We start from the raw sequence: 23,291 nt of genomic DNA, 5'->3' as shown, positions 1-23,291 counted from the left end.
ACTCAAAATGACACCCACACCATAAAGTATTTTGGAAATGATTAATCAGCATTACATACACTCAGATTTCTGTCTATTCCTTTTATTAAAAGTAAAAGGGTTTAACCACTTTTGTGAGCCATTTATTCCTTTTGTAACTGGGCCAATATGCATCAGTAGTATTCAGTTTAGTTCAGTTCAGTCACTCAGTCGTGTCCAACTCTTTGTGACCCCATGGACTGCAGTACGCCAGGCCTCCCTGTCCATCACCAACTCCCAGAGTGTACTCAAACTCATGCCCATTGAGTCGGTGATGCCATCCAACCATCTCATCCTCTGTCATCCCCATCTCCTCCTGCCTTCAATCCTTCCCAGCATCAGGGTCTTTTCCAGTGAGTCAGTTCTTCACATTAGGTGGCCAAAGTATTGGAGCTTCAGCTTTAGCCTCAGACCTTTCAATGAATATTCAGGACTGATTTCCTTTAGGATTGATTGGTTTGATCTCCTTGCAGTCCAAGGGACTCTCAAGAGTCTTCTCCAACACCACAGTTCGAAAGCATCAATTCTTTGGTGCTCAGCTTTCTTAATAGTCCAATTCTCACATCCATACATGACTACTCTAAAAACTATAGCTTTGACTAGATGGATCTTTGTCAGCAAAGTAATGTCTCTGCTTTTCAATATGCTGTCTATGTTGGTTATAGCTTTTCTTCCAAGGAGCAAGCATCTTTTAATTTCATGGCTGCAGTCACTATCAGCCATGATTTTGGGGCCCAAGAAAATAAGTCTGTCACTGTTTCCATTGTTTCTCCATCTATTTGCCATGGAGTGATGGAACCAGATGCCATGATCTCAGTTTTTTGAATGTTGAGTTTTAGGCCAGCTTTTTCACTCTCCTCTTTCACTTTCATCAAGAGGCTCTTTAGTTCCTCTTCACTTTCTGCCATATCAGTAGTATTACATTGTTCATTTTATATGATTTGTTCTCCTTTTTGTCCTAGAGTGTATTTCCATGTAGATGAGAATAGTGTCTTTTATTTTTCTTAGACTTGTGGGTTGCTCCAGTTCATTTCTCTGAACTGATTATCAGCCAGAAAATGTAAGCCCTCACTGACACGTCTTTTACCCCGCTTGGTACTCCTCAGTTGACATTTAAAGTTAAATAACTCAGTTTTCAGAGTAGGAAAGTCTAAAAAGTTTTAATGGTTTACTGAAATCAGAGGCAGATATATGTGTTTATACAAAAGTGCTCTCAGCCTCAAGGGATAGGCTCAAATTTGCTGATGAGAGATGTTCATGGAAAATCAGGCACAATGAGAATGGAGCCTGGATTTAAATCCGAGACCTACTTTAGAAATTGCCTGGATATATTGTATCCTCACAAAAATTGCCAAGAAATAGGCCCTCTCTCTAATGGCATCCAGTCTCTTTAGCCAATTTTTGACTTCCATTCCTGGTGTCTTCTTGACCCTGCTCACATCACATGCACATCACACTTGGGTGTCTCCTTTTCTGAGCTGGATGTTCCAAGCACTACTGTGAAGATATTTGATGGAAGAAAGCTCTGAGATCGCAGAGACAAACATGTTGAGCAGTCAGTACATGCAAGAGCAAAAGGAGATGTGCAGGCTGTCAAGGCCCCAGGGACTGGCACAGTCAGGTGCCCCAACCAGAGGCCCCTGGTGCGCTTTGACCCATCACCATCGTGCACGCGGCTCTGGTTGGGGACGGTCAGTGCCATCACGTCATTTCATCAGTAGGTGAGAATAAAGGGAAGCAGCTGGCCTGTGGTCACACGGCGCTGGACCAAAGAGCCATGGTTAGATCCAGACCCTCTTGTTGCAGACTGAGGGTGCTCAACCAGTTATGCACCGCTTCTAAGCCCAAAAGGATTCATGGGGATTAATTCTCATGGAAGAGTGGCGTAGCATTTGAGGAGAGAGAATAATGATTCCAACGGCTGATAGGCATTAGATCCTCTAGCATGTGCAGAGAGTGACAAGTAGCTTAACATAATTAGAAACCACTGGGTGAAGTGACCTGAGACCAAACAGTTATCCAAGCTGATACTGACCTGCTCTGACTCTCAGAATAAGACTGAAACCTGCTGTGGGCAGTGTGTGTGTGTGTGCGTGTGTGCGTGTGCATGTGTTTGAACGTGCATGTGTATGTGCATGGGTGCACATGAGGGGAGAGTGCACTAAATAAAGAGATGGAAAGATGCACTGTTGCAGAATAAGACTGATTGAGAAAGAATCTTCCAAAAACAGGATCCCAGCTGCTGAGATTGTGTTATTTGTCCCACTGGGACAGTTGCAGCATCATTCACTTCCTCAGGAAATAACCATTTTGTGGTGAATCATTTCTAGTTATGATTCAGATGTCAAGTCTTGTCCAACTCTTTGAGATCCCATGAACTTCAGCACGCCAGGCTTCCCTGTCCTTCACCATCTCTCTGAGCTTGCCCAAGTTCATATTCATTGAATCAGTGATGCCATCCAACCAACTCATCCTCTGTCATCCCCTTCTCCATCTACTTTCAATCTTTCCCAGCATAAGGGTCTTTTCTAATGAGTCAGCACTTTGCATCAGGTGGCCAAAATATTGGAGCTTCAGCTTCAGCATCAGTCCTTCCAATGAATATTGAGGGTTGATTTTCTTTAGGATTGACTGGTTTGATCTCCTTGAAGTCCAAGGGACTCTCAAGAGTCTTTTCCAACACCACAGTTCAAAAGCATCAATTCTTCAGCACTCACATTTCTTTACGGTCCAACTCTCACATCCATACATGACTACTGGAAACACCATAGCTTTGACTAGATGGACCTTTGTCTGTGAAGTAATGTCTCTGCATTTTAATATACTGTCTAGGTTAGTCATAGCTTTTCTTCCAAGGAGAAAGTGTCTTTTAATTCCATGGCTGCAGTCACCATCTGCAGTGACTTGGGAGCCCAAGAGAATAAAATCTCTCACTGTTTCCATTATTTCCCCATCTATTTGTTATGAAGTTATGGGACCAGATGCCATGATCTTAGTTTTTGAATGCTGAGTTTTAAGCCAGCTTTTTCACTCTCCTCTTTCATCAACAGTTTCTTTTGTTCCTCTTTGCTTTCTGTCCTGAGGGTGGTGTCATCTGTGTGTCTGAGGTTATTGATATTTCCCCCAGCAATCTTGATTCCAGCTTGTGTTTTATCCAGCCTGGCATTTCAGTGATGTACTCTGCATATAAGTTAAATAAGCAGGGTGACAATATACAGCCTTGACGTACTCCTTTTCCTATTTGGAACCAGTCTGTTGGTCCATGTCCAGTTCTAACTGTTGCTTCCTGACCTGCATACAGATTTCTCAGGAGGCAGGTAAGGTGGTCTGGTATTCCTCTCTCTTTAAGAATTTCCCACAGTTTGTTGTGATCCACACAGTCAAAGGCTTTAGCATAATCAATGAAACAGAAGTAGATGTTTTTCTGGAATTTTCTTGCTTTTCTATGATCCAGCAAATGTTGACAATTTGATCTCTGGTTCCTCTGCCTTTTCTAAATCCAGCTTGAACAGAATTTTGAGCATTACTTTGCTAGCATGTGAGATGAGTGCAATTGTGAAGGTTACCAATTGGGAAATAAAAGGATTCTTGGACCTCAAGGCATTCAAGTTGCTCCAATACTCCTTAATCTGCTAATCTCCAGATAAAACTGTGGGATTAGTACCTACCACTTTCATGGAGATAAGGCAGTGTGTACAAACAGGGTCTGCACTGAGGTGAAACTCCAACGACTCTTAGCACCTTCTTTTTGCTACTTTACTAAGTTAGACATGGTGGCTCAGATGGTAAAGAATCTGCCGGCAGTGTGGGGAGTTTTGAGTTTGATTTCTGGGTTGGGAAGTTACCCTGGAAGACGGCATGGCAACCTACTCCAGTATTCTTGCCTGGAGAATCCCCATGGAGCGTATGACTCGGGACATTCTCCAAGATGGAACGCCTCCTTGGGGAGCCATGAAAGTCATTGAGAGCACTGGTTTTAAAGTAAGACAAACACGCATTTGTGCCTGGGCACATGCACTAAATGATCTCAGAGAAGTTTCTAAATGCTTCCTATCTCATCCGTAAAATCAGAAAAATGGTGCTAACTGTATGCTTCAGAGTTCTGACAGAAAATTACTGACGAAGGCACTGCTGGCAAAGGTGTGAGAGCAGAATGTAAGGAATTCAAGAAACATTGCGACATGCAGATGAGTGATAAGAGGGGAAGAAGCATCTCCCCAGGCCTGAGCTGGCTCTATTACTAGGACTCAAACTCAGACAGACAGCTTTGTGAAGTTTGCTGATTGACGGGAGCTGCAACCTTGGATCAAGGATCACAGAAACCCAGCTGGCATCTAGCATGCGTGCATGATAAGTCGCTTCAGTCGTGTCCAACTTTCTGTGACCCTTTGGACTGCAGCCCTCCAGGCTTCTCGGTCTGTCCCTGGGATTCTCCAGGCAAGAACACTGAAGTGGGCTGCCATGCCCTTCTGCAGGGAGCCTTCCTGACCCAGGGATTGAACCTATGTCTTTTATGTCTGCCCGCACCGGCAGGCTGTGTCTTTACCATGAGCGCCACGTCGGAAGCCCGTTGATGTGCAGAGCAGTCTGTTGACTGAGCTGACAAGGGTTCAGAGAGCAGGGATTCTTTGGAGAGTTCATACAGGTTAGCTTTCTGGATGCCAACCAGGTAAAGGTGGCTGAGGCTGGGTCGGGAAAGCAAGCACTTTCGATCATTATGCCTTTGTGATGGATATGGAGACCAACAATGATTCTACGGCAAATATGAATTTGCTGTTTTGTTGTATGTCACTGATATGGAGTGTCTCATGACACAGAGTATTGTATGATGCTGGAGTGGATGAAAAACACATAAGCAATAGCTTGTGGAATAATGAGGAACTTGATTTTAAACTTGACATTAGCTTTGTCTAACTCAATGAAACTATGAGCCATTCTGTGTAGGGCCACCCAGGACAGATGGGTCATGGTGGAGAGTTCTGACAAAATGTGGTCCACTGGAGAAGGGAATGGCAAACCACTTCAGTATTCTTGCCTTGAGAACCCCATGAACAGTATGAAAAGGTAAAAAGATAGGACACTGAAAGATGAACTCCCCAGGTCAGTAGATGCCCAATATGCAACTGGAGATCAGTGGATAAATAACTCCAGAAAGAATGAAGGAATGGAGCCAAAGCAAAAACAACACCCACTTATGGATGAGACTGGTGATAGAGGCAAAGTCAAATGCTGTAAAGAGCAATATTGCATGGGAACCTGGAATGGTAGGTCCATGAATCAAGGCATATTGGAAGTGCTCACAGAAGAGATGGCAAGAGCTAACATCAACATTTTAGGAATCAGAAACTAAAATGAACTTGAATGGGCGAATTTAACTCAGATGACCATTTTATCTACTACAGTGGGCAAGAATCCCTTAGAAGAAATGGAACAGCCATCCTAGTCAACAAGACTCTGAAATGCAGTACTTACATGCAATCTCAAAAACAACAGAATGATATCTGTTCGTTTCCAAGACAAACCATTCAACATCACAGTAATCCAAGTCTATGCCCCGACCAGTAATGCTGAATAAGCTGAAGTTGAGCATTTCTATAAAGATTTAAAAGACCTTCTAGAACTAACATCCAAAAAGAAATTCTTTTCATTATAAGGGACTGAAATGCAAAAGTAGGAAGTCAAGAAATACCTGGAGTAACAGGCAGATTTGGCCTTGGAGTACAGAATGAAGCAGGGCAAAGGCTAATAGAGTTTTGCCAAGAGATCACACTGGTCATAGCAAATACCCTCCTCCAACAACACAAGAAAAGGCTCTACATATAGACATTACCAGATGGTAAATACTGAAATCAGATTGATTATATTCTTTGCAGCCAAAGATGGAGAAACTCTATACAGTCAGCAAAAACAAGACCAGGAGCTGACTGTGGCTCAGATCATGAACTCCTTATTGCAAAATTCAGACTTAAATGGAAGAAAGTAGGGAAAACCACTAGACCAGTCAGATATGACCTACATAAAATCCCTTACGATTATACTGTGGAAGCGAAAATAGATTCAAGGGATTAGATCTAATAGACAGAGTGCCTGATGAATTATAAACAAAGGTTCATGACATCACACAGGAGACAGGGATCAAGACCATCCCCAAGAAAAGGAAATGCAAAAAAGGAAAATGGCTGTCTCAGGAGGCCTTACAAATAGCTGTGAAATGAAGAGAAGTGAAAGCAAAGAAGAAAAGGAAAGATATACCCATTTGAGTGCAGAGTTCCAAAGAATAGCAAGGAGAGATAAGAAAGACTTCCTTGGTGATCAATGCAAAGAAATAGAGGAAAACAATAGAATGGGGAAGACTAGAGATCTCTTCAAGAAAATTAGAGATAGATGCCAAGGGAACATTTCATGCAAAGATGGGCACAATAAAGGACAGAAATGGTATGGACCTAACAGAAGCAGATGATATTAAGAAGAAGTAGCAAAAATACACTGAAGAACTGTACAAAAAAGATCTTCACTACCCAGATAATCACGATGGTATGATCATTCGCCTAGAGCCAGACATCCTGGAATGAGAAGTCAAGTGGGCCTTAGGAAACATCACTATGAACAAAGCTAGTGGAGGTGATGGAATTCCAGTTGAGCTATTTCAAATCCCAAAAGGTGATGCTGTGAAAGTGCCGCACTCAGCATGCCAGCAAATTTGGAAAACAGCAGTGGCCACAGGACTGGAAAAGGCCAGTTTTCATTCCAATCCCAAAGAAAGGCAATGCCAAAGAGTGCTCAAACTACTGCACAATTGCACTCATCTCACATGCTAGTAAAGTAATGCTCAAAATTCTCCAAGCCAAGCTTCAGCAGCACATAACCATGAACTTTCAGATTTTCAAGCTGATTTTAGTAAAGGTAGAGGACCGAGAGATCAAACTGTCAGCATCCATTGGATTATCGAAAAATCAAGAGAGTTCCAGAATAACATCTATTTCTGCTTTATTGACTATGCCAAAGCCTTTGATGTGTGGATCACAACAAACTGTGGAAAATTCTGAAAGAGATGGGAATACCAGGCCACCTGACCTGCCTCTTGAGAAATCTGTAAGGAGGTCAATAAGCAACAGTTAGAACTGGACATGGAACAACAGAGTTCCAAATAGGGAAAGGAGTACATCAATACTATATATTGTCACCCTGTTTATTTAACTTAAATGCAGAGTACACCATGAGAAACACTGGACTGGATGAAGCACAAGCTGGGATCAAGATTGCTGGGAGAAATATCAATAACCTCAGATATGCAGATGGCCCTACCCTTACGGCAGAAAGTGAAGAAGAACTAAAGAGCCTCTTGATGAAAGTGAAAGAGGAGAGTGGAAAAAGTTTGCTTAAAGCTGAACATTCAGAAAACTAAAATCATGGCGTCTGGTCCCATCACTTCATGGCAAATAGATGGGGGAAGAGTGGAAACAGTGACAAACTTTATTTTTGGGGCTCCAAAATTACTGCAGATGGTGACTGCAGCCATGAAATTAAGATGCTTACTCCTTGGAAGAAAAGTTATTACCAACCTAGACAGTATATTCAAAAGCAGAGACATTACTTTGCCAACAAAGGTCTGTCTAGTCAAGGCTATGTTTTTTCCTGTGGTCATGTATGGATGTGAGAGTTGGACTAGAAATAAACCTGAGCACTGAAGAATTGATGCTTTTGAACTGTGGTGTTGGAGAAGACTCTTGAGAGTCCCTTGGACTGCGATGAGATCCAACAATTCCATCCTAAAGGAAATCAGTCCTGAATAAAATGAAATCAGTCCTGAATATTCATTGGAAGGATTGAATATTGAAGCTGAAACTCCAATACTTTGACCACCTGATGGGAAGAACTGACTCATTTGAAAAGAGCCTGATGCTGGGAAAGATTGAAGACAGGAAGAGAAGGGGACGGCAGAGGATGAGATGGTTGGATGGCATCACTGATTGGATGGACATGAGTTTGAGCAAGGTTTGGGAGTTGATGATGGACAGGGAGGCCTGGTGTGCTGCAGTCCACGGGGGCATGGGGTCACAAAGAGTCAGACATGACTGAGTGACTGAACTGAACTGACTTTAATAGAAATCTTCAGTTTTGACTCATGGAGATTCCAATGCCTGCTTGAGGATTTGGGGCTGTGATGGCAAAACAAAGCCTTTGAGAGCCCTGGATTAATCAGAGACTCTGCTCTAGAAGACTTTGGGAGGAGAAAATGGACCACTTCTTCCAACAATGTACAGACTCTCAATGTACAACAATGTAGAGACTCTTCTACAGTTGTGACCTGGGGCGGAGTTGTCTGCTTTTCTTCTCTCCTCAGTGTTTTAGGAGAACATCTTTCACTTTTTATAGACCTAAAATTACTAAGTGGTCCTTGCAATTCCCTTCTGTAGATGGAGGATTCTAATGATTAAGAGATCTGAAGCCAACAGCAATGGGTAGGCATGTGTGTTCAAGTGCAAAATGATTCATACTTGCCAGAGCTTGTTAAGTATGGATATTCTGCAGTACTGGTTAACACATAGGATTTGACCACCTTGCCTGTTCCCTTCCTTCCCTTCTTGGGACTCTTGGAGGTGATGAAGTGAGTCACAGGGTTGCAAGTTGAATCACAGTAACATGGAGATTCATGCAAAATCCATTGCCTTGAGAGGACAGCTTGGCTGGGAGGGTCTATAACGTGTGTGTTTAGGGGGGAGGTGTACGCCTTTACAGTGGGCAAAAAAGAGACGTGGGAAAACAGGTCATATCAGAGCTTCCTTGTACAGACCTAGAAACAGAGAGAAATGGAGGTGGCAGCCGTCCAGAAACGAAAGCTGATGCTTTGGAATCCATTGTGCTGAAGACAGAAACTAAAGCTGAGCTACAATGAATCCGATGACATGTCAGGGAACAGAAAGGCACAGATAGATTTGCACATTTCTGCACTAAAAATACACTAAAATTCAGAATAAATTTATTCCAAGTTTTAATAAAATTGTCGTGATTAATAATAAAAAGCAGAAGAGTCTACAGTAGGAACTGCAGCAGATCACGCAGATAAGTTTCAGCTTTGAAGGAACGTGTCTAGCTTCATCTCATCTTCACATATTCTAATTGTGTATACTATGGCAAAAGAAAAAAAAAAAAAAACTGAAGGATTTCACAGATTAGGTTGTGAGAATTCAGTGGATTCTTAAAGACTGGGTTTCCACTGCTGAGAAAAAAAGTTTGTTGAGAAAAACTGAGGCTGTTATTGGAATGAAGCAGAACTTTCTTCAATATCTGCTTATCAGCCATCCTATAGTACGCAGGCGTAAGAGAAGGTTGCAGCTGCTGCTGCTAAGTCGCTTCAGTCACGTCCGACTCTGTGCAACCCCACTGGGGCTCCTGGTGTCCCCAGAATGCAATGGAAAGAGAACAGACCAGTTTCTCTCCCTCAGAACACAACTGACATTTACAAGTACTCGTTAGATGATTTCTTATTCATTTTCAAAACTTATTTAAGTTGTTACATTGCTTTGTATTCAGTAAAACGGAATTTATTTCAGTTACTTAAGGAATCTAAGAATGATTACAGTGTAATTTTGGAAACAAAACTAAATTTCAAATAATACCAGACAGGGTTGGTGAATAATGCGTACTAAGTCACTTCAGTGGTGTCTGACTCTTGGCGACTCCATGGGCTGCAGCCCTCCAGGCTCCTCTGTCCATGGGATTCTCCAGGCAGGGACACTGGATTGGGCTGCCATTTCGTTCTCTAGGTGAATAATAATAAGCACAAAACCTTTAGCTTTCTGGAACGTGGTGCGGAGTAGGTGCTTGCTAAGTATCAGCCCTGTGTAAGATTAAATTAAAAGGAACTTTCAGAAATAATGGGAATATCATTACAGTAAAGTGTAATGATATTGCCACTTCTTAATATCGTCTGCTTCTGTTAGGTCCATACCATTTCTGTCCTTTTTTGGTGTCCATATTTGCATTAAATGTTTCCTTGGTTTTCTTATTTTCTTGAAGAGATCTCTAGTCTTTTCCATCCTATTGCTTTCCTCTATTTCTTTGCATTGATCATTGAGGAAGGCTTTCTTATCTCTCCTTGCTATTCTTTGGAACTCTGCAGTCAAATGGGTATATCTTTCCTTTTCTTTGCCTTTCACTTCTTTTCACAGCTATTTGTAATGTTGCCTCAGGCAACCATTTTTTCTTTTTGCATTTCTTTTTCTTGGGGATGGTCTTGATCACTGACTCCTGTACAATGTCCCGAACCTCTGTCTATAGTTCTTTATGCATTCTGTCTATCAGATTTAATCCCTTGAATCTATTTCTCACTTTCACTGTATAGTCATAAGGGTTTTGATTTAGGTCATACCTGAATGATCTAGTGGTTTTCCCTATTATCTTCAATTTAAATCTGAATTTTGCAATAAGGAGTTCATGATCTGAGCCACAGTCAGCTGCTGGTCTTGTTTTTGCTGACTGTATAGAGTTTCTCCATCTTTGGCTGCAAAGAATATAATCAATCTGATTTTGGTATTGACCATCTTGTGATGTCCATGTGTAGAGTCTTCTCTTGTGTTGTTGGAAGAGAGTGTTTGCTATGACCAGTGCATTCTTTTGGCAAAACTCTACTAGCTTTTGCCCTGCTTCATTATGTACTCTAAAGCCAAATTTTCCTGTTACTCCAGGTGTTTCTTGACTTCCTACTTTTGCATTCTAGCTCACTATTATGAAAAAGGCATCTTTTTTTGGGTGTTAGTTCTAGAAGGTCTTGTAGGTCTTCATAGAACCATTCAACTTTAGCTTCTTCAACATTACTGTTGGGGCATAGACTTGGATTACTGTGATGTTGAATGGTTTGTCTTGGATGAACAGCGATCATTCTGTTATTTTTGAGATGGTATTGCATTTCAGCCTCTTTTGTTGACTAGGAGGGCTACTCCATTACTTTTAAGGGACTCTTGCCCACAGTAGTAGATATAATGGTCATCTGAATTAAATTCACCCATTCCAGTCCATTTTAGTTCTCTGATTCCTAAAATGTTGATGTTCACTCTTGCCATCTCCTGTTTGACCACTTCTAATTTACCTTGATTTATGGACCTATCATTCCAGGTTCCTATGCAATATTTCTCTTTACCACATTGGACTTTACTTCCATCACCAGTTACATCCTCAACTGGCTGTTGTTTTTGCTTTGATTCCATCTTTTCATTCTTTCTGGAGTTATTTCTCTAGTCTTCTTCAGTAGCATACTGGGCACCTACCGACCTGGGGATTTCAACTTTCAGTGTCCTATCTTTTTGCCTTTTCATACTGTTCATGGGGTTCTCAAGGCAAGAATACTGAAGTGGTTTGTCAATCCCTTCCCCAGTACATTAGATGTAATATTTACAATAAAATAAAATTTGCTGGAAATAGAGGCATCTAGGCCATAGTTATTTTAGAGCTACATTTATTCCCCTCTCACTGAGATTAAAATAACACAATCTTCTACAGTGAAGGAGGAGAAGGATGGCCAGACCTACAGAGATTTCAGGGTTTAGCCCACGAGAAGTGTCTGCATGCACTGGTGGTGCTGTGTGCCCGGTGAGGGCTGCTGCAGGAACAGTGAAGATAAGAGTGACTTGTGTATCTTGTTTTTGCAGAATTGAGTTTCAGATTTGTTACATTTTTAATTCAAAGTTTATTATACTTTATTACTTATAAAAGAGAAAAGAAAACTGGCAGTGTTTGAAGTAACAAAGGCCGCTATGTTAAAAAAAATCATGGAAAAAAATAAAGTTGAAACATTTTGTGGCCCTAAAGCACCCCCACCCCCCTACTCCCATCACCACCAAAAACAGAAGGAAAAGCTGTGATTATAAACTCCAGCATGTATGATTTGTGCTTGGGGGGAAATCATGGCAGAATTATGAGCCACTGAAACTTTTCGATTTCTAACAGTAAGATAGTCAATAGTTGATAGATCGGGTTTCTATGTTCATTTGGCCTTGCTTAGCAAAGGTGGTCTTCAGTGCTTCCAGAACCACTCCACTGCACCATTTCCAAGACATTATTTTCCTTTCTTTTGAACACAGCTGGTCACAAACTAGCTGTGCCATTGCAGAAGCTATGGGTCCCACATCTTCCAGCAGAGAAATGCACATAGTGGTTGGAAACAGGCCTTACTTTAGGACTTGTTTTAAGTACCTGCCCTGTGCAGCTTTTGCATCATTTTAGCCTGACCTTCACAGCCTGACCTAACATCTCAGTTATTTCCCATTCCTCTCACCACTTTCCTTGTAGGCACCCCTCTGGAATAGCAGCCCCCAAGTGTGATGTAATCTCTCACTCATTCTAGGCTTTGTGCTCTGACTCCAAATACCTTTTTGTTCGAGAATAGATTTCTTCCTTACTCTCGAAGAGGCAGCCCGTGTGTCCCCACTTCAGAGATAGCTGTCTCCGCCCCAGGATCTCCTAGACGGTCAGGGCCCTCACTGCGCTTCTTTAGCCTGCCTCTTACGTCTCTAGGCCTGCTCTGCCAGGATGAGCCTTCGTCACGAGTGCCGGCCGTGCGGGAGCAGGCTGGGCCAGTGGTGGCCGCAGCAACCAGCGGGTGCGCTCACGCTCTAGATTTCTGCCTGGCACCGTAAAAGTGTTCTAAGTTTTAAATTCACATGAAGATTTTCCTTAGAAAGAGAATTGTTGGCTTGAACAGTCTTGAGCATAAGTTGATTCTGCTAGTTCATTTCTGTGTTTGGTAGCTATTAGATCCAGACCTAAGCAGTGATTCTGCCTCTAACAGCTGAGAGATCCTGGGAGGTCACTCAGTGTTTCTCAGCTGAGGTCTCATCATGAAGAACACTTTCCATGGCCTTGTCAGCGTATTTGGTGAATAATGCGTACTAAGTCGCTTCAGTGGTGTCTGACTCTCGGCGTCTCCATGGGCTGCAGCCCTCCAGGCTCCTCTGTCCGTGGGATTCTCCAGGCAGGAACACTGGATTGGGCTGCCATTTCCTTCTCTAGGTGAATAATAATAAGCACAAAACATTTAGTTTTCTGGAACCTGGTGCAGAGTAGGTGCTTGCTAAGTATCAGCCCTGTGTAAGATTAAATTAAAAGGAACTTTCAGAAATAATGGGAATATCATTACAGTAAAGTGTGTAGAAGAAAGAAACATCTGCTGTAGCACATTTCATCAGCTCTTCAGCAAGAATAGAAGCACTGCCTACAGACACGGTCAGTGACTAAAGAGAAATGTGCTCTAATGGCCTTTAAAATTATCTACACCTTGCCTTTTATGGGTCTTTACACCTGCAAATTCTAGAGAAAGAAACCTTTGAGTGGAATCAAGAGTGATGACTCATGTATTTTGATCTAGAGTCCCAAAGCCGGGAGCACTGCTGCAGTCTATGGATTTCAAGCACACAGGGGCTCATCAGGGGTGCTTCTTCCTGCCCTCAGGAGTCTGGCAAGTTCCTGTCTCCAGAGAGTACCCAGATGGGCATTCTAGTAACTCACTGAGACTTAGAAATGTTGCCTACTTAAGCAATACTTTTGCTTTTATATAGCATGATATTATTTATCTAAGTATCACTTTTGAGGCTATTGGTTCATATAGTTCATTTTCAAGATTTTCACAAATTATCAGGGTCATAGCTAATGTCAGTGGCCCCTAAGATAAGAGGACTTTTAAAAAAAGGAATAATTCACACATCTGCCAACAACCACAATGCAAAGGTTAGAACCCTCCTACTGTTTCTTCTGTTGAGACTGTGACAATGTGTTTCAGCATCATGACTGTAAAATAACCAGTTACATAGTCAGCAGTGTAAAGGGCTTTTGTTTCTGTTCTTTGTGGACTGTGGAATACAACGTGTCTACTCACCAAGCAGGCGCTTCTGTAGCAGAAGCATGTGTTGGTTTCAGGTCCACAGCGGCTGAGTCTCCTCACTGCCGGGGCCACTGCCAACCTGCACCAACTGAAGCTTCACCCGGCGTCTGTAACTTCTGAGCACATCTCTCCCCTGGTTGCACCAACCAGAGCTTCACCCGGCGTCTGTAACTTCTGAGCACATCTCTCCCCTGGTTGCACCAATCGAAGCTTCACCCGGCGTCTGTAACTTCTGAGCACATCTCTCCCTTGGTTGTACCAACCGGAGCCTCACCCAGCGTCTGTAACTTCTGAGCACACCTCTCCCCTGGTTGCACCAACCGGAGGTTCACCCGGAGTCTGTAACTTCTGAGCACACCTCTCCCCTGGTTGCACCAACCAGAGGTTCACCCGGAGTCTGTAACTTCTGAGCACATCTCTCCCCTGGTTGCACCAATCGAAGCCTCACCCGGCGTCTGTAACTTCTGAGCACATCTCTCCCCTGGTTGCACCAATCGAAGCCTCACCCGGCGTCTGTAACTTCTGAGCACATCTCTCCCCTGGTTGCACCAACCGGAGCCTCACCCGGAGTCTGTAACTTCTGAGCACACCTCTCCCCTGGTTGCACCAACCGGAGCTTCACCCGGTGTCTGTAACTTCTGAGCACATCTCTCCCCTGGTTGCACCAACCAGAGCTTCACCCAGAGTCTGTAACTTCTGAGCACATCTCCCCCCTGGTTGCACCAACCGGAGCTTCACCCGGCGTCTGTAACTTCTGAGCACATCTACCCCCTGGTTGCAGGTGACGAGCTGATGGTGGAGCCAAAGCAAACAGGCTCCAGGGAGCGGAAGGATCCTCAGAGAGGGAGGGCCGAGTCTTCCACAAGGCTGATGGGAGAGGCGAGCTTGTGTAATGAGTAAACTCAATGTGTATCTTTTAATTAAATATTAAACCATAATTGAATGAGTGTAGAAAAGTGCCTAGCATGACTTAAACTCCAGATTTCAGACGAGGAAGAGCTGCTGTTTTAATCTGAAGGAGCAGAGCCGTGGTTGAGGGGCTAGGGACTGAGGGGTGGGCTGCACTCCCAGCCCCCTTCAATCGGCACCACCAGTTTTATCTATTTTATAAATAAGGATTCTCCTCAAAAAATGATTTAAACAGCTCAATCCAATTTCCCATTTTACCAGTGAAACGTGATGAAGCCGAGTGGTTAACTGGTCTGGTCACAGTCATCCGGGCCTCAGTCTCCTTTCATCTACAGACGAGGAAGAGCAGAAAACCTTCTGCAGTGACAGAGCTGGATACAGTAATAACGCTGCCTCCCACCCTCTGTCCAGACATCCCACTCCTGTGGGGATGGCTGGGAAAGGGCTAGTAACTCAGCGGTAAACAGTACAAGCCCTGGTGTTGTCGTTTTTGTCACTTGTCGTGTGACGGCCAGCAGCACACCAGGCACCACGTGGCTTTTTCCATCTGGTTTCTTTCACTTCTTTCACTGTTTTCAGAGTTCAGCAGTCTGATAGCATGGACCCATCCTTCATACATTTTTACAGCTGGGTGATGGTCCATTATATATATGGCTATGTATGTGGATATAGCATATATTACTTATGCATTCATCAATTGATAGACATTTAGGTTCTTCTTTGGAATATTATGACTAATACTGCTATGCACATTTGCGTACAAGATTTTGTGTGCACAGGTGTTTTCAGTTTCCTTGGGTATAAACATGGAAGTAGAATGGGTGGCTCAAATGTTAATTCTATGTTTGACTATTTGAGAAACTGCCAACTGTATTCCAAAGAAGCAATACTATTTTAGATTTCATTTATATTTTCTCCCTCCTGTTTTCCTTTTACTCTCTTTGTGGAATTATGTTATAAACTGTGAAGATGAATCAGGAAAATAAACACAGCTTCTTCAATAAGTCAACTACCAAAAAAAAGAGATAGGAGGATAACTGATTAATATAGTTCAGTTCAGTTCAGTCACTCGGTCATGCCTGACTCTTTGCGACCCCATGAATCGCAGCACGCCAGGCCTCCCTGTCCATCACAAACTCCTGGAGTCCACCCACACCCATGTCCATTTTGTCAGTGATGACATCCAACCATCTCACCCTCTGTCATCCCCTTCTCCTCCTGCCCTCAATCTTTCCCAGCATCAGGGTCTTTTCCAATGAGTCAGCTCTCTGCATCAGGTGGCCAAAGTATTGGAGTTTCAGTTTCAACATCAGTCCTTCCAATGAACACCCAGTACTGGTTGGATCTCCTTGCAGTCCAAGGGACTCTCAAGAGTCTTCTCCAACACCACAGTTCAAAAGCATCAATTCTTCGGCACTCAGCTTTCTTCACAGTCCAACTCTCACACCCATACATGACCACTGTAAGAACTATAGCCTTGACTAGATGGACCTTTGTTGGCAAAGCGATGTCTCTGCTTTTTAATGTGCTCTCTAGGTTGGTCATAACTTTCCTTCCAAGGAGTAAGTGTCTTTTGATTTCGTGGCTGCAATCACCATCTGCAGTGATTTCGGAGCCCCAAAAAATAAAGTCTGACGCTGTTTCCACTGTTTCCTGATCTATTTCCCATGAAGTGATGGGACCAGATGCCATGATCTTAGTTTTCCGAATGTTGAGCTTTAAGCCAACCTTTTCACTCTCCTCTTTCACTTTCATCAAGAGACTTTTTAGTTCCTCTTCACTTTCTGCCATAAGGGTGGTGTCATCTGCGTATCTGAGGTTATTGATATTTCTCCCAGCAATCTTGATTCCAGCTTGTGCCTCTTCCAGCCCAGCATTTCTCATGATGTACTCTGCATATAAGTTAAATAAGCAGGGAGTCAATATACAGCCTTGACGTACTTCTTTTCCTATTTGGAACCAGTCTGTTGTTCCACATCCAGTTCTGACAGTTGCTTCCTGACCTGCATACAGGTTTCTCAAGAGGCAGGTCAGGTGGTCTGGTATTCCCATCTCTTTCAGAATTTTCCACAGTTTATTGTGATCCACATAGTCAAAGGCTTTGGCATAGTCAATAAAGCAGAAATAGATGTTTTTCTGGAACTCTCTTGCTTTCTTGATGATCCAGCAGATGTTGGCAATTTAATCTCTGGTTCCTCTGCCTTGTCTAAAACCAGCTTGAACACCTGGAAGTTCATGGCTCATGTATTGCTGAAGCCTGTCTTGGAGAATTTTGAGCATTACTTCACTAGCGTGTGAGATGAGTGCAATTGTGCGGTAGTTTGAGCATTCTTTGGCATTGCCTTTGTGATTGGAATGAAAACTGACCTTTTCCAGTCCTGTGGCCACTGCTGAGTTTTCCAAATTTGCTGGCATATTGAGCACAGCACTTTCGCAGCATCATCTTTCAGGATTTGAAATAGCTCAACTGGAATTCCATCACCTCCATTAGCTTTGTTTGTAGTGATGCTTTCTAAGGCCTACTTGACTTCACACTTCAGGATGTCTGGCTCTAGGTGAGCGATCACATCATCGTGATTATCTGGGGCGTGAAGATCTTTTTTGTCCAGTTCTTCTCTGTATTCTTGCCACCTCTTCTTAATATCTTCTGCTTCTCTTAGGTCCATACCATTTCTGTCCTTTATCGAGCCCATCTTTGCATGAAATGTTCCCTTGGTATCTCTAATTTTCTTGAAGAGATCTCTAGTCTTTCCCATTCTGTTTTTTTCCTTCTATTTCTTTGCATTGATCATTGAGGAAGGCTTTCTTATCTCTCCTGGCCATTCTTTGGAACACTGCATTCAAATGAGTATATCTTTCCTTTTCTCTTTTGCCTTTTGCTTCTCTTCTTTTCACAGCTATTTGTAAGTCCTCCTGAGACAGCCATTTTGCTTTTTTGCATTTCTTTTCCATGGGGATGGTCTTGATCCCTGTCTTTTGTACAATGTCACAAATCTCTGGAGAAACCTATGTAAGACGGTAGGTGTTGCGAAGGGCATCAGAAGGCAGACACACTGAAACCATAATCACAGAAAATGAACCAATCTGATCACATGGACCGCAGCCTTGTCTAACTCAGTGAAACTAAGCCATGCCGTGTGGGGCCACCCAAGACGGACGGGTCATGGTGGAGGGGTCTGACAGAATGTGGTCCACTGGCGAAGGGAATGGCAAACCACTTCAGTATTCTTGCCTTGAGAACACCATGAACAGTATGAAAAGGCAAAATGATAGGATACTGAAAGATGAACTCCCCAGGTTGGTAGGTGCCCAATATGCTACTGGAGATCAGTGGAGAAATAACTCCAGAAAGAATGAAGGGATGGAGCCAAAGCAAAAACAATACCCAGTTGTGGATGTGACTGGTGATAGAAGCAAGGTCTGATGCTGTAAAGAGCAGTATTGCATAGGAACCTGGAATGTTAGGTCCATGAATCAAGGCAAATTGGAAGTGGTCAAACAGGAGATGGCAAGAGTGAACGTTGACATTCTAGGAATCAGCGAACTGAAATGGACTGGGATGTGTGAATTTAACTCAGATGACCATTATATCTACTACTGTGGGCAGAAATCCCTTAGAAGAAATGGAGTAGCCATCATGGTCAACAAAAGAGTCTGAAATGCAGTGCTTGGATGCAATCTCAAAAACAGAATGATCTCTGTTCATTTCCAAGGCAAACCATTCAATATCATGGTAATCCAAGCCTATGCCTCAACCAGTAACGCTGAAGAAGCTGAAGTTGAACGGTTCTATGAAGACCTACAAAACCTTTTAGAACTAACACCCAAAAAAGATGTCCTTTTCATTACAGGAGACTGGAATACAAAAGTAGGAAGTCAAGAAACACCTGGAGTAACAGGCAAATTTGGCCTTGGAGTACAGAGTGAAGCGGGGCAAAGGCTAATAGAATTTTGCCAAGAGAACACACTGGTCATAGCAAACACCATCTTCCAACAACACAAGAGAAGACTCTACACATGGACATCACAAGATGGTCAACACCGAAATTAGATTGATTATATTCTTTGCAGCCAAAGATGGAGAAGCTCTATACAGTCAGCAAAAACAAGACTGGGAGCTGACTGTGGCTCAGATCATGAACTCCTTATTGCAAAATTCAGACTTAAATTGAAGCAAGTAGGAAAAACCACTGGACCATTCAGGTATGATCTAAATCAAATTGATTAATTATATAGACATAAAAGACATTTCAACTAATTACACTGTGCTCTGAGAATGACTGTGCCCTTCCGGATGCTGAATTTGGATGGCCAAATTCCCAAATATTTGGGACAGTCTTGGGCAAACCAGAGCAGTGTGTCACCTTCTGTGACATAACTGGCCACCATCAACATGCATTTAGCCAAATCACAGTATTTTCCAACTAGATTAGTTTTCCAAGTCTTTATACCGGGTACTTTTGTACCTTAAGTACCATACCTGTATTCTGGTTTATCAGAGTGCTTTCAGAACCACACAGTAGAGTCAAAAGGAAACTCTGTTGCATGCGTCTAACTTGTGCTGTGTGCTTAGTTGCTCAGTCGTGTCCATCTCTTTGTGACCCCATGGACCGTAGCCAGGCTAAACCACCAGGCTAACACCAGGTGTAGTAATGGGGGAGGGTGCACGGTGACTGCAGCCACGAAATGAAAAGACACTTGCTCCCAGGAAGGAAGGCTGTGACAAACCTAGACAGAGTGTTGAAAAGCAGAGATATCACTTTGCTGACAAAGGTGCATATAGTCAACGCCATGGTTTTTCCAGTAGCCATGTATGGATGTAAGAGTTAGACCATAAAGAAGGCTGAGTGCTGAAGAATGAACTGCGGTGTTGAAGAAGACTCTTGAGAATCCCTTGGACTGCAAGGAGATCCAACCAGTCCATCCTAAAGGAAATCAGTCCTGAATATTCATTGGAAGGACTGTTGCTGAAGCTCCAATACTTTGGCCACTTGATGTGAAGAACTGACTCATTGGAAAATACCCTGATGCTGGGACAGATTGAAGGTGGGAGGAGAAGAGGGTGACGGAGGAAAAGATGGCTTCATGGCATCACCATGGACATGAGTTGAGCAAACTCTGGGAGACAATGAAGGACCAGGAAGCCTGGCGTGCTGCAGTCCATAGGGTCACAGAGTCAGACAAGACTGAGCGACTGAACAGCCAAGAGCCCATCAGCTCTGGTTTTAAAGTTGTTGTTCTGGAAGCCGCCACAAGGCGGCAGAATTTCTTCATGTCTGGCTCTGGTTCACTCAGGCGACCGGAGCCTTAGGGAAAACGCTGTTCCCGGATTGTCAGAGCGGAAAGTGCGGGAGGAATCACCAAAGGCTTGTTTGTGTCTCATGACTTCTTCCGCGTTACAGTTTATTCCTGGGACACATCTCAGTTCTTGAAACCCTCCTCTGCGCAGGGTGCTGTCACCGCAGGTGTGGGGACCCTAAGAATGGAGGCGGAGGTGGGAGCCCCGGGGACTCCTAGAGCTCTCCCAGCCCGGAGGCTGCCCCGTCCTCGTCCTCGGGGCGCAGTGGGCTCGCTTCCTCTGCAGGACCTGGAGGCCGCGGGCCGGTGAAGAGGTCGCAGGCGCCCCGGTCCATGAGCGGATGGCTGGCCACCCGGGCCCGGCACTCTCCTCCGCGGCCTCGGACACAGGGCTTCCGAGCCTCGGGCCCAGGCTGCTCGGGCTCCAGAGATCTGACATCAAGGCCGTCAGTGCCGAAGGGGACTGGAGTAGGCATTTTTCTTCTTTTTTTATTTTCAAGTATAATGTGAATTGGAGTTTGTAGATGAATTACAATGTTGTGTTTTTTTTTTTTTTTCTTTTTCTTTCCTATATACAGCAACTTGATTCAGTTATACAAAGACAGACATACGTTCCGTTACCGGTCCTTTTCCCATATAGCTTATTACAGGGGGTCGAGTAGCTTCCTTGTGCCACACAGTCCGTCTGTGGATTATTATATAAATAGCAGGGTGCATGTGTTAATATGAGCCAGTTGTTCCCTCTGGCCCCTCACCTTTCTCTTTTGGTAATCATAAGGTTCTTTCCTAGGTCTGTGAGTGTGTCTCTGTTGGGTAAAGACGTCCATTTTGTGTCCGTTATTAGATTCTCCCTGAGAGTGACGTCACGTGACACTGGTCTCTCACTGTCGTCCTCACTTTGCTTCATTCGGTCAGCTCTGCCTTCTTTCCTGTGACTGGAGACGGCGTTACCTCATCCTTCTCTGCGGCTGAGCCAAGGCTGTATATGGTCACCCTGCTCATTTAACAAATACGCAGAGAGCATCATGAGAAACGCCGGGCTGGAGGAAGCACAAGCTGGAATCAAGATTGCCGGGAGAAATATCAATAACCTCAGATATGCAGATGACACCACCCTTATGGCAGAAAGTGAAGAGGAACTAAAGAGCCTCTTGATGAAAGTGAAGGAGGAGAGTGAAAAGGTTGACTTAAAGCTCAACATTCAGAAAACTAAGATCATGGCATCTGGTCCCGTCACTTCATGGCAAATAGATGGGGAAACAGTGGGAACAGTGTCAGACTTTATTTTTTTGGGGGCTCCAAAATCACTGCAGATGGTGATTGCAGCCATGAAATTAAAAAACGCTTACTCCTTGGAAGGAAAGTTATGACCAACCTAGAGAGCATATTAAAAAGCAGAGACATTACTTTGCCAACAAAGGTCCATCTAGTCAAGGCTATGGTTTTTCCAGTGGTCATGTATGGATGTGAGAGTTGGACTGTGAAGAAAGCTGAGTGCCAAAGAATTGATGCTTTTGAACTGTGGTGTTGGAGAAGACTCTTGAGAGTCCCTTCTTTAGAGAAATGTCCAGTTAGGTCATTAGCCCATTTTTTGCTGTGTGTTTATATATATATGTAGAGAGAGAAAGAGAGAGAGAGAGAGCCGTGCAAGCTGCTTGCATGAGTTTGTTGTGGTATCCTCCTTTGCAAATATTTTTCCCATTCTGAGGGTGGTCTTTTTCTTCTGTTTTAGGTTTCATCTGCTCTGCCAAGGCTTTGACAGTTAATTAGGTCCCGTTTGTTTATTTTAGTTTTTTCATTATTCTAAGAGGTGGATCCAAAAAGAACCTTCTGTGATTTATGTCAAAGCATGATCTGCCTCTGTATGCCTCAAGAGGTTTATGGTATTTGATGTTACATTTAGATCTGTGAACTGTTTGGAACTTAGTTTTGTGCATGGTCTTAGGGAGTACTCTCATTTCATTCTTGTTTTCATTGCTTAAGGAGCCTGCACCCTGTCCTCAATGGTGGCTGTTTCCAGTTTATATTTCCAGCATCTGTAGAAGAGGGTTCCCTTTTCATCACACCCTCTACAGCATTTAATGTTTGTAGAGTTTTTGACAGTGGCCCTTCTGACCGGTGTGAAGTGATACCTTGTTGTACTTTCAATTTGCGTTTCTCTAATATTTAGTGAGGTTGACATCTTTTCCTGTGACTTTTTTTTACAAAGGTGTAATATAAACTTTCCTCTTGAAATTGGCTTCCTGAAGGTCTTCCAACTTTCAAATTCTTTTTCAATGACCAGTCCTTGGATATTTCTTGAAATCGGGTGTTTTTCACTTATAACCCCACAGGCCTTGTGAATATTAAGTACCCACAGCGCACCTTTTCAAGCTGCTGTTGCTCAGTCGCTGAGTCGCATCATCAGTTGGGTTTGTAGGTGTGTGAGTCTGTTTCTGTTGTGTCAATTAGTTCATTTGTGTGAACTGATAGAATACAGCTCTCAGTGATATCTTAGGTTATCTGTCTTTCTCTCTCTGACTTACTTCGCTTAGTATGATAATCATTTGGCCCATCCATGCTGGGGTCATTGGCATTATCCTGTTCTCTTTTATAACCTAGTGAGTTCCAGTGAAGAGGTGTATCACTAAGTGTTCATATTTTGGTCAATGGACTCAAGAGGTTTATAGTATCTGATGTTACATTTAGATCTGTGAACTGTTTGGAACTTAGCTCCAAATTTGGTCGGTTGATTGATTGAATTTGGTTGATTCCATTGTCTTGTGTATTGTAAATTGTGCTGCCCTGAAAACAGCAGTGCACGTGTCATTTCTAATTCTGATTTTCTCTGAATCTAAGTCCAGGAGTGGGACTGCCAGATCTTGCAGTTTCACTATGCTTAGATTTTTTTTTTAAGGGACCTCTTTGCTGTTTTCCATAGTTCCTGTACACATTCACATCCCAATAAAGAATGAAGGACAATTCTCTTTTCCCTATGCCCTCTGCAGGACTTATTCCTAGTAGATCTTTTTGATGCTGGTCTTCCCGACCAGTTTGAGGTGATTTGTCATGGTAGTTTTGATTTCCATTCATTTAATATTTAATGAGGTGGAGTATCCAAGGTGCTTTTTTTTGATCTTACACAGTATGACTACAGTTTACCAGTTGAAATTGGTTTATTGAAAGTGTGCCCTGTTTTAAATTATTTTCC

General features: G+C 43.2%; 1 protein-coding gene across 1 annotated transcript in view; it reads right to left on the bottom strand.

Moving 5' to 3' along the window:
• Positions 1-23,291, bottom strand: part of LOC133065907 (histone-lysine N-methyltransferase PRDM9-like) — a 389,343-nt gene that overhangs the window by 297,233 nt on the left and 68,819 nt on the right. The gene's annotated exons all lie outside the window — the stretch shown is intronic.

Source organism: Dama dama, chromosome 12 (assembly GCF_033118175.1).
Source record: "Dama dama isolate Ldn47 chromosome 12, ASM3311817v1, whole genome shotgun sequence".
In the NCBI taxonomy this organism is placed as follows: domain Eukaryota; kingdom Metazoa; phylum Chordata; class Mammalia; order Artiodactyla; family Cervidae; genus Dama; species Dama dama.
This window is presented reverse-complemented; position numbering and strand designations above follow the sequence as displayed.